Genomic DNA, 12,912 nt, shown 5'->3' with positions numbered 1-12,912 from the left:
AAAATAGTGCAATCTAAAAAGTCCTATCAGAAAAGTGACAGCTCTCTTTCTGACTATTCCTTTGAGTAGTTTGTGTAAATAGTAAAAATCCTCCCAAAATTATAAAAATATTTTGTATCATGTTAAATAAATTGTTTAGACTCTTTTAATCTCTTTCAGCCCAAAAACTGAACTCAATAGTTTACTAATAGTGAGAAATATGTTCCCCAGTAGTTTACATAATAAGTAATAGGATAATTTAATTGTCCTTTAAAATTTACAGTGTTTTAAATTTTAAAAATGCTTTATATATATACTAGAGGCCCGGTGCACAAAAATTTGTGCACTCGGGGGGGGGGGGAGTGGGGGACCCACACCCCGGCCTGTGCCCTCTCGCAGTCTGGAACCCCTCAGGAGATAACGCCCTGCTGGCTTAGGCCTGCTCCCGGGTGGCAGAGGACAGGCCCAATCCCTAGGTTCAGCCCCTGGTCGGACTCAGAGCAGGGCCGAATGGGGAGTTGGGGCGCCATCCCCTGTTATGCACAGAGCAGGGTGGATTGGGAGGTTGCTATGCCAACCTAGGTCACGCTCAGAGTAGGGCCGATTGGGCGGTTGGGGCACTGCCCCCTGCCACACTCAAGGCAGGGTCGATGGGGAGGTTGCAGCGCCACCCCCTGTCACACACAGAGCAGGGTCAATCAGGGGGTTGGGGCGCTGCCCCCTGTCATGCACAGAGCAGGGCCCATCAGGGGGGTTGGGGCTCCGTACCCTGTCACGCACAGAGCAGGGTTGGTCAGGGGTTTGGGGAGCTCCCCCCTGTCACGCACAGAGCAGGGCACACCAGGGCGTTGAGGAGCTCCCCGCTGTCATTCACAGAATAGGGTCGATAGGGGAGTTGGGGCACCACCCCTTGTCACACACAGAGCAGGGTGGATCAGCAGGTTGGGGCGCCGCCACTGTCATACTCAGGGCAGGGCCAATGGGGAGGTTATGGCTCTACCCCATCAAACACAGAGCAGGGCCCGTGAGGGGGGTTTGGGGCGCCGCACCCTGTCACACACAGAGCAGGGCCAATCAGGGGGTTGGGGAGCTTCCCCCTATCAGGCACAGAGCAAGGCCGATCAGGGGGTTGGGGCACCTTCCCCTGTCACAAACAGAGCAGGGCCGATAGGGAGGTTGTGGCCCCGCCCCCTGTCACACACAGAGCCACAGGGCGATCAGGGGGTTTGGGCGCTGCCCCCTGTCACGCTGATCCCAGTGCCTGGAGGCCTCGCGGCTCCACTGATCCCATTGCTGGGAGGCATATTACCCTTTTACTATATAGGATAGAGGCCTGGTGCATGGGTGGGGACTGGCTGGTTTGCCCTGAAGGGTGTCCTGGATCAGGGTGGGGGTCCTGCTTGGGTGCCTGGCCAGCCTGGATGAGGGGATGATGGCTGTTTGCAGCTGGTCACACACCCTTCAGGGTGGGGATCCCCACTGGGGTGCCTGGCCAGTCTGGGTGAGGGGCTGAGGGCTGTTTTCAGGCTGCTGGGTGACTGAAGCTCCCAACCGCTCCTTTTTCTCTTTCTTTTTTTTATTCTGGGCCAGCTTTAGCTCTGGCCTCCGCTGCTGAAAGCAGGTTTCTGGCCTTTGTTTACCTTCTGTATTTGAAACAATGTTGCGATCCTGCTGACTGAAGCCAGGCGGACTAAAGCAGGTTTCTGGGGTTTTGTTTAGCTTTTATATTTGTAACATAGTTGCTTAGAGTTGCAGCTCAGAGGCCTACAGTGGCAGGCGGGGAACGTTGGAGTCCTCCGTCACTGAAGCAAGCAAGCCTCATGTTCGCTTCCAGCTGCCTGGCTGCCGACCGCCATCTTGGCTGGAAGTTAATTTGCATATCAACCTGATTAGCCAATCGGAAGGGTAGTGGTCATATGCCAATTACCATGTTTCTCTTTTATTAGATAGGATTATTGTTTTCTGAGATTCTTAAAACAGTCTTATGAAGCAAGCTTGAGGACTTTTGATATTATCTTAACTTTCATATTAGAAAATTTAAGCTACAAGAGATTTTGAAACTTTCCTAAGGCAACATATAAATGTATCTTCATGATTTGAATTAAAATTAATTCAGTATATATCATGTGGAAAAATATCTGACTTATATTACATAGTTTCTCCATGATTTTAATAAAAATGTAAGGTTTCTTTTGGCACTAACAAAACATGCTTAGACATCTAATTTAATATTTTAATTATTTATATATAAAAATCACCCTACTTTCAAATTTTTGCCTCAGATTCTTCCCAATTCCAATTTCATCAATGGAAAGTCAAGTTTATACAAAGCATTTACAAAGCTATACATATTATTTTCTAGAAATACAATTGGATTTAAATAATGTAACATTTTGTGCTAACATTTTATTCATTTCATATGCCAAAGCAATTCAATTTTTCTGGAAGATTGAGCATCTTTTCTTAATGTCCTCATTAGTTTTTTGCTCATGGTCTATTCATCCCCTTTTTCATATTTCTTCATCTTTGTTGATTTATCCTCCCCTCAGAAGGAATCATAATTATTTTGTGGATCTTGGCTGAGACCAATGATTCTAGTTTCCATTCATCTGGTTGGAAACATTTGTCTCCTCCCTTCTCTGTTAGTGCACATAGCCCAATCCTCCTTCACCCCTCCCTCCTGGAAAATACTAATACATCTATGCTGTAGGGAGCAAACATTAAAACCTCAATCTGATGGGACCTATAGAGTTCACAAAGGCTACTCTACTTAGGCAATGGTAGCAGGTGTGTTTACTTTTATGACATAAAACCACTATGTGAACATTAAGTTTGCACTGATTACAATGAACTAAAATGAGAAGGGTCTGTCTCTTTGGTTCTTGCTCCTCTTACCTGACATCTCTCTTTTTAAGAACATAGCAGCAGCCCTGTACAGCACTAACACTTGAGAGTAAGTTATCACCACACAGTATCTACCTTAAGATGCAAATTAGCACACTGAAAATGGCCAGAAAAAATGGGAGGCAGAGGCCTTACACAGCATGGAAACTGATAGAGAGCAGCCAGGAAGAGAATGAACACAAAGCATTGTCTTTGAAGATTTCTTTGTTCTCAATTTCTTAGAAGTGAAGAGGGAAACGTGGAAATATGGCTATCTACTTTAATAATTTTATTAGGTCTAAATGAGGCCTACAGCTTCATTTTTTTCCAGAGTAAGAAGAAATCTCTGGGTATGGCAGACCTATTTGCAGCTCAAGGCCTCTAATCAGTTTTTTGGTAGACAGAAGGAGGCCTCTGGACGGATTAACTAACCTCTTCTACATCGTTATTTTACCCAAAGAATAATTGTTTCCCCTAGAGCATTTTTCCAGAGGCTCCAAGTCATTTTTTTTTTTAATCAACAAAAATGATCTAGGTAAAGTTCAGGAAACTTTTACAATTGTCTAATAAAAATTTAGGAAATAAATGGCCTATAAAGTTTAAAAATCTCTCCAGTTATTTAACTACTCATGTAAAATGCCTATTTAGTTTATGTCATGTTTGGTTAGTTAATCAGATCATAATACCATACTTACCAACCTAAAAACGACATTAAATTGAAAATAATTTATTCAAATCATTTTACTTATTTGGTCAGCTTTAACATTGAAACGCTATCCTAAGAATTATAACTCTGTCAAGCCTCAAATTCAGCAAATGTATAAATGCCTAATTCATAGATGTTATAGTAAAAGAAAGAGAATGAAAAATGATAGCAACATTTCCCGTGCAGATTCTGGACATTCAGAAGATTCGCCTGAAGACTTCAGCCCAATAGGAACTCATTCTTTCAGAAAACAGTTGTGTGGTACGAAATCCTGGGTTTGGACAAGGTTGCCAAGGAAACCTCTTGGTGGACAGACATTTCTTAATGCTAATAGGAGGTGGGGATGGTGAGGAAAATATCCTGTAGAAAGTAATAGGATGGGGAGGGCAGTCTTTATATGCTTCCTGGGGGAAGAAAGGAGGTCCTCCTCTCATCAATTCCCGCCGTAATTCAATCTGCAAAATGAGGCTCCAGCTTGGTGGTGGTATAGAGGGAAAAAGTCTGGGTCAGGGGCCTTACTTTCAAGTAGAGAGACACACAGTAAAAATGCAAATTACCAATGCATCTTTAGTATTTGTTCTCCTAGACTCCATTTTTTAAAAATTAAATTTATTTGGGTGACATTGGTTAATAAAATATTATATGTTTCAAGTGTCTAATTATATGATACATTATCTGTATATTGCATTGTGCCCACCACCCACAGTCAAATCTTTTTTATTACCATATATTTGACCCTTTACTACCCCTACCCCCCTTTCTATGAAAACCACCATAGCATTGGCTGTGTCTATGAGTTTTGTTTACTTGTCTTGTTTATTCATTTATTATGTTTAATTTTATGCTAAATATTTCTGCAAAATAGCAGGCAGAGAAAGTCAAGAACCATATGATTTCACTCATATGTGGGATATAAAACCTGGGCTCTATTTTTAAACATATGTGCTGGGCCTTTTGTTCCATTGAAAGAAGGCATGCGATAGATTATGAGTCCTGCTGGCTCAGGTTGATGATCAGAAGCAAAAACAGGAGTAAACTTTCTTGCCATGCAGGCAAAAGCAGAAGCAGAAATGGAAATGCTAGCTAGTTAACATCGGATATAGATGTTTAGTCCACAAGTCCACTCAGCTGGACATATACCTTACTAATTACTAGGATTCCTTGGTCCTTATGGGCATTTATCAAATATCAAATTGAATTGCCTCTAAAACTTCAAATTTAGCATCAACTTCAGTTAATTTTTGTCTGATTTTTTTTCTTAAGTCATTGAAGTTTCTCAGACCAGACTGTGCTACTGATGGCATTACATATATTTTCTTACTAGGGTAAAGAGTGCAGCTTTTTGAACAAGTTATTCTTTGTTTTTTTCTTTAAGCTCTGATTTGATTTTTTTGGAGGCACTCTACTCTTTAGGGTTATGGCTCATGACTCCATCTATTTTGCAATATCATAATTCCTCTCTCTAAACTATCCCTTCCTCTACAGTTAGTTTCCTGGAGGAGCAGTTTTGCTTGTTTGCATTAGTTAGTTAGTTTGTTTTTCATTTATTGATATAGTTCAAACATTAATTTAAGTTTCTGATGAAACTTTTGTTTTTGCTTTTTATCCTGATTTTCAATATACACTTTCTAATTCCAAGGGTTTATTCTTGTTTTGCAAAGCTATGGTGTAAGTAATAATTAATTCTTTCTTATAGCTCCTTTACTATATATATATATATATATATATATATATATATATATATATATATATATATATATATCCAGGAAATATATGCTCCTTCCTCTGTCTGTTTGGCTGTGACAGCATGGGCCAATCTAATCTGTAATCAAGCTAGTTGTCTGGGTTTTGTGGAATATCAAGGAGTTCTCTTTGCTAACCTAACTTTCCATGCTTCTGATGACCTCTTTCCACTCCTCTGCCCTGTCCCCAGATAGCTATAGCAGTGCAGTAGGTAACTGCCTATAGGCCTTGGGGTGGGCTCTCTTAGCTCTCCTCCCTTGCCCCAGTCTAAGGCCATGGCCTTGCACTTGGTAAGCCCCTCTGTGAAAGAACTGGTTAATACTACAGAATGGCTTTGTGGTGGAGATTCTTTGAAATTCTAATTTGCCACTCCAACAAAATTATGCTGGTTTCTCCTTGTTCCTGTCTAAGGCAGTAAGTCTTTTTCATTGCAGTGCCCTTAGGAATAAAAAGAGTTATGAGATCTTTTATTCAGGGAAAGTTCATCCTTTTCTGGAATTTGGTCATTTAATTTTGTGTCTAGTTCTCTGAGGACTTAAAAATTATGACTTTGTAGCTTATCTGACTTATTCTCAAATATTCTTTTAATGGGTTCTCCCCACAAAACTCTTCTCTTTCTCTTGATTAGGACAACCCTATTAACAAAGATATTAATTCAAATCAAAGTTGAGATAATATAGATGTACTTCTCAAATACTTAATCCACCAGCATAACTGAATGGGTCAATAACAGCATTCCAAATTAGAAAATAATTAAAGTGTATGTATGGTCCATATCTAATTCATCAGAAATTCCCACTGGCTCCCATTCAATATACATTCATGGTATAACCATGGCTCACTAAAACTACTGCTGTCACCGTGGTCCAGGCTACTATGATTTCTTGTCTGTATTTAATTCCTATGATTCTAACTCATTCTCCCTTTCTCCACCTTTTTGTCCCATTCTGACCTTCAATGACTTAGATGAGACCCACCAATATTGGTGAAGGCAATCTGCTTAACTTATCCTACCAATTCAAATGCTAATTTCATCTGAAAACACCTTTACAACATTACCTGAAGTAAAATTTAGCCAAATACCTGGGCACTCTTTGATCCTATCAAGCTGACACATACAATTAACTAATACATCCCCATTTTACATACTACTATTTGAGGACTAAGGAACAGAGTTAATAACTTGCACAAGTTAAATAGCTAATGTATTGAAACTTGGATTTTAATTCAGGGAGTCTGTCTTCATGATTATTGTTCTTAACTAGGATATTGTACTGCCTCTTCCAAATATGACATTGAATACCTTCTCATTGAATAGTTTTGGGCACTATTCTCAGTGCTAAGCACCAGCAATTAACATAAAAGCAAATCTCTTGCTCTCAGGAGCTTTCATTTCTGTAAGGGTTTTTAGACAATAAGAGCTAATGCATAGGGTGTTTATTGTGTGCTAACCACTGTTTAGAGCTCTTTATAAATTTAACACTCAATTATCCCTTTTCTACAGATGATAGAACTGAGGACAAAAGGATTAAGTGACTTGCCCAAAGTTATAGAGCTGGTAAATGGCATTTTCTCCACTCTTAAATATTTGGCCACATGCTCTTAGTTCTATTGCAACAACCAAAGAACACTCATGTCAGTAAATTAATTATTCATAAGAGTTCCTGAAACAAATACAGATTTTTAGAAATTCCTGAATTTCTCTTATTATCTATTTTTCTCTACCATATTTTTAAAAAATCCCTGGTCAGATCAATGCTTTTGTTATGAAAAATGATATAATTGAAAATAATAATAAAAGAGCTAAAGATGTGAGTGTATAAAATGTGTCTGTAATAATATCTATACCTATGAGTCATAAATAGACAGCCACACATATTTGTACCCAGGCATTCTTTTCTCATTTTACCTTATATATCTCACCTCATACAAAGCCATGGTGCATGGACGGCTGTTTGGATAGATGGATAGAGAGGTGGATTGAATAGATGGGTAAAAATATAGTAGATAGGTAGGTAGGTTGGAAAGGGAGAGAGACTGCAAGAAATACATAGATAAGAAGAGAGGGAATTGCATATACTAACAAGTTGAATAAAAGAAATATAAAAAATGAGGTGAGTTAGATTGAATTTGAAAAAGAAACTGCAGTTTCTGTGTCCATATACTCACCGCCTTCTTTTCTCAAGATAATGAGTTTAGGAGAGTGACCTAGCTTCTTAGGTTTGCTCAGGCACTTTCCTTTTTTAGAGAAAAAAAAATGTATCTAAGACCTCTTGGCCTTTACCTGAAGATTCATATCATTAATAGTATTATGGTATTGAACTATCAAAGATGACTAGGAGTTACATTTCATTCCCTTTTGTAATGCATACTGCAAAATAAGTCCATATAAAAAGATTTAAAAAGTAGTCAATAATTCAGTTTGTAAGGGGTCTGAAGAATCTTAAGAAAACCACAGAGTGCCCATACACTCAACTGCATTGCTGGCACCTTCTATAAAAAGGGTAGATTAGCCCACCAAGTACAGGCTCCAAGTGTTTACTAATTATGGCATGCTATTCAGTAATGGAGATGGAAAAACAAGTCATTTTAATACATATTTTTGCAAACAAAGTTCTTGAGATATGTGAGTGATCCTAGTTGATTCAGAAATATATTTTCAGATAATTACTTAATGCATTGAGAAGTGTGCATTCTATCTCTCTATATAAAAGCCTAAGCGACCCAATGACCAAATGACCGGTCGACCGGTCACTATGATGTGCACTAACCACCAAGGGGCAGGCACTCAATGCATGAGCTGCCTGCTAGTGGTCAGTGTGCTCCCATAGTTGAAGCTCTACTCAGCTGACCAACGGGCGCCAGACACCGGCTCACAGCTGGCGAGCACAGCGGCAGTAGCACCTCTGTAGCAGTGCTATTGAGTGGGAGGTGGCAGACGCAGCGGGGCTGGGATGAGCAGGAGCAGGATCCTACCTGACCACGTGACACTGTGCACTATTCCATCCCCTGAGGGGTTCTGGATTGCCAGAGGGCACAGGCCAGGCTGAGGGACCCCATCGATGCACTAATCTGTACACCGGGCCTCTGGTTAGCTAAAATGAAAATTTAAATAGATAATCCAGAGCTCTATTGCTCTTACAAATTATTTCTAAACCAATGAAGGGAAGAGTTATATTGGTTATTGCACTTTCTGAAAATAAGAATGTATAAATCTACTCACTTCAAACTTCCAACTCATACCAGTATTCCTAAGTGGAAGTCAGTGGAGATCTATATCCTCTTTCTGGAAACTATTATACTTTTCAATAAAAGACAAAGCCAAATTCCTTCATAATGAGCATCAGTTATTTTTATTTTAAAGTTTAATTTGGAGATTAATTTAAAAATACATATAAATCCTCTTACCTGTTAACTTAATGTCAAATAACTTTAGATAAAAATATCAATATTCTTTTATATTTTTTCTTCAGAATGAAGAGCATCCAAAGGATATTGAATGAGTTATTATCAATTTACCGGAAATTAACTTGATCATCTTATTATCTGTAAGATAATTCTACTAACCTTGTTAATGGTAAAATCATAATAAATAATTTTCATAATTCTCCCAATGGCTGCCTTTCTCAAAGTGATTTACAACTTACATGAAGACTTTACATTGAACTGCTAAGCGGACTAATTCTCAAACTTTTTTCTAGACCAACATTTCTGAAAGATAGTACATATTTCATTAATCATGGCAAAGCAAGGATTTCCTAGAGTGATAAATACATACACTGAAGAGTTTTTCAAAACACTGAGGAATATCTGATATGCATATTATCCTTAGTTTATTACCACTTTTAGTATAGAAGGTGGTTTTAATATAAAGGCAAGCATGGTAACTCATTTCATTAATACTTTAAATAAACTGTTACTTTTCTAAATTAGTCCTACAGGAGATCAGGTCTCAGAATGAACATTCCACAATATAGAAGAGGTGTAATAAGAAAAATATAGGGTGGAGAATTTTTATTATTGTTTTTGTTTTTCTGAGAAGAATACAGTAGTGTGAACAGTTGGAAAGCCCTGGCTGAAAAGAGTAGCATTTGAACATTAGAAATCTAATTAAATCATATTAAGAGATGGTACTTGATAAATATTTTTTTCACATAAATGAGATCAAGAGAGATTCCCTCCAAAGAGTAAAAGAACACAGAAAACAACCTCGGTATTTCTAATAATTTTAAAGAACCTAAGAGACTATTTCTTCTATTATTTATTCCATTTAAGAATTTTGCCTAAGTATTAAATGACAACAAGGCAAAGATGAGGAAATCATAGGTGATTGGCTAAGAGTTCAGGTAGCAGTTTGGGAAAACTGAACTAAGAAAGCCAAAGAAAAAAACCAAGCTGTGACAAAAGAATGATACATTCATCAGTCTATTTTTTAAACTATCTAAGGACACTCAATAGTCATTATTAAATATTACTACCTAGTATGGCCTTGTCTGATGGCCTTTAAGATTAGATGAAAGGTTAGAATTATAAAGGCATCAATAAAAATGGAAATTTTCTTGGACAATTATCCTGAAAACATTTCTATTTCCTTAAAAATGATAGCTTATGAGTATGTGTGTATATATATATATTAGAGGCCCGGTGCACAAAAATTTGTGCACTCGAGGGGGAGGGGGGTCCCTCAGCTCAGCCTGTGCCCTCTAGCAGTCTGGGACCACTCGGGAGATAACAACCTGCTGGCTTAGGCCTGCTCCGGGTGGCAGAGGGCAGGCCCAATCCCTAGGTGCAGACCCTGGTCGGGCTTAGAGCAGGGCCGATTGGGGAGTTGGGGCGCCGGCCCCTGTCATGCACAGAGCAGGGCGATCCGGAGGTTGTGATGCCACCCTCAGTCACACTCAGGGTAGGGCCGATTGGGGGTTTGGGGCACCGTCCCCTGTCACACTCAAGGCAGGGTAGATGGGGAGGTTGCAGCGCCACCCCCTGTCACTCACAGAGCAGGGCCCTTCAGGGGGGTTGGGGCTGTGTACCCTGTCAGGCACAGAGCAGGGCCCATCAGGGGGTTGGGGCACCACCCACTATCACCCACAGAGCAGGGCCAATCAGGGGGTTGGGGCACTGCCACTCTCACACTCAGGGCAGGGCCGATGGGGAGGTTATGGCTCTACCGCGTCATACACAGAGCAGGGCCTGTGCCGGGGGGAGGGGGGAGTTGGGGCACCGCACCCTGTCACACACAGAGCCGCAGGGCAATCAGGGGGTTTGGGCGCCTTTCCCTTTCATGAACAGAGCAGGGTGGACAGGGAGGTTGTGGCCCCGCCCCCCTGTCACACACAGAGCCGCAGGGCGATCAGGGGGTTGGGGAGCTCCCCCCTATCAGGCACAGAGCAAGGCCGATCAGGGTGTTGGGGCGCCTTCCCCTGTCACAAACAGAGCAGGGCCGATAGGGAGGTTGTGGCCCCGCCCCCTGTCACACACAGAGCCACAGAGCGATCAGGGGGTTTGGGCGCTGCCCCCTGTCATGCTGATCCTGGTGCCGGGAGACCTCGCGGCTCCTCTGATCCCGATGCTGGGAGGCATATTACCCTTTTACTATATAGAATAGAGGCCTGGTGCATGGGTGGGGGCTGGCTGGTTTGCCCTGAAGGGTGTCCCGAATCAGGGTGGGGGTCTCCACTGGTGTGCCTGGCCAGCCTGGGTGAGGGGATGATGGCTGTTTGCAGCTGGTCACAGACGCTTCAGCGTAGGGGTCCTCACTCGGGTGCCTGGCCAGTCTGAGTGAGGGGCTGAGGGCTGTTTTCAGGCTGGGGGTGACTGAAGCTCCCAACTGTTCCTTTTTTCTTTTCTTTTTTTTTTTCTGGGCCAGCTTTAGCTTTGAGGCTTGGCTCCAGCTCTTAGGCCTCCGCTGCTAAAAGTAGGTTTCTGGCCTTTGCTTACAATGTTGAGATCCTGCTGGCTGAAGCCCAGCGGACTAAAGCAGGTTTCTGGGGTTTTGTTTAGCTTCTATATTTGTTACATAGTTGCTTAGAGTTGCAGCTCAGAGACCTACAGCGGCAAGCAGGGAACGTTGGCGTCCTCCGTCACTGAAGCAAGCAAGCCTCATGTTAGTTTCAAGCTGCCTGGCTGCCGCCTGCCATCTTGGCTGGCAGTTAATTTGCATATCGCCCTGATTAGCCAATGGGAAGGGTATCAGTCGTACGCCAGTTACCATGTTTCTCTTTTATTAGATAGGATAGCTTATGTATATATAGAATATATAGATATAGATATAGATATAGATATAGATATAGATATAGATATAGATATAGATACACACACACACATAGATATAGATATAGATATAGATACACACACACACACACACACACACATTGTGAATCAAGTTAAATGGAAACCGTTGAAAGCAGTTTCACTGCTGCCAGCTCATTCAGTGTCACCTCATTCCCATTCTCAGTATTTGCTAATTGAATGAAATGGCTAAATCATGATCTCTCAGTATCCCCCCACCTCTCTCCAATTTTCTTCTCTTCTGTTTTTCTAGTTGAGTTTCTTCCCTATCCCTCTACCTCCCACAAGATGCTTCAAAACTCTTCCAGTCATTAAGTTAGTTCTGTTACACTGAGTGGCCATGGCTAAGACCTTCCATGACTGGGGCTTTGGCTATGTATACTCTTGTAACCTACTTGATAGTTGCTTGTTTATCAGGAGTGATTCATGTGTTTGTTGCCACACGTGCTGTTTTTCTGACGAAAGTGTGAACAATGCAAGATGTGGGGAAGCACAGGACTTGGTTGGAATGTCTGTAAGGAGGATTCCTCGATAGGTTGGGGGCCTCTGAGGAGACCTTGCAGAAGATGGAAGCTCCTACCTTGACTTTTCCATACAAGTCCAACCCCCCAGGGTGTTTTGCTAGAATTTCAATGTTTAGTCTTTAAAGACCTGACCTTGTAGACGCATATACTTTCTGAAGGATGCTTACCCTGCTTATTGTATCTAGAGCTTAATTTTAGTTCAAGCTATTATGACAATAAAACCTAAGGTGGCAGGTGAACAGGGCTACTTGGTGGTGATAGCCAAGTAGTGCCTTAGCCCTCTCTTTCACAAAAAACTTGTGTTAGAGTAGTCATTCATCCGTTGTTTAGGGTCTCCCAGTCAGTCCTGGCAACAAGAAATGCTAAAGGGACTGCTGTAAAAAGAAGAAAGAGGAAGGGAAGAAGGAACACAGGCATAAAGAATAAAAATGGTGACAAACAAGTACCTATCAATAATAACTTTAAATGTAAATTGATTAAATGCTCCAATAAAAAAAAATTGAGTGCCTGAGTGGATAAGAAAACATGGCTATATATATATGCTGTCTACAAGAGACCCATCTCAGAACAAAGGAGTCACACAGACTGATAGTGAAGGGATGGAAAAAATTTTTTTCAGGCAAATGGAAATGAAAAAAAAAGCTGTGGTAGCAATATTTATAACTCACAAATTAGACCTCAAAGTGAAGGCCATAAGAAGAGATAATGAAGGCCACTTCATAATACTAAAGGGAGCAATTCAACAAGAGGATATAACTCTAGTAAACAGATATGCTCCCAATAAAGTAG

This window comes from Myotis myotis, unplaced genomic scaffold (genome assembly GCF_014108235.1).
Source record: "Myotis myotis isolate mMyoMyo1 unplaced genomic scaffold, mMyoMyo1.p scaffold_m19_p_3, whole genome shotgun sequence".
NCBI lineage: Eukaryota > Metazoa > Chordata > Mammalia > Chiroptera > Vespertilionidae > Myotis > Myotis myotis.
The sequence above is the reverse complement of the archived record's forward strand: the minus strand, read 5'-3'. Positions refer to the sequence as shown.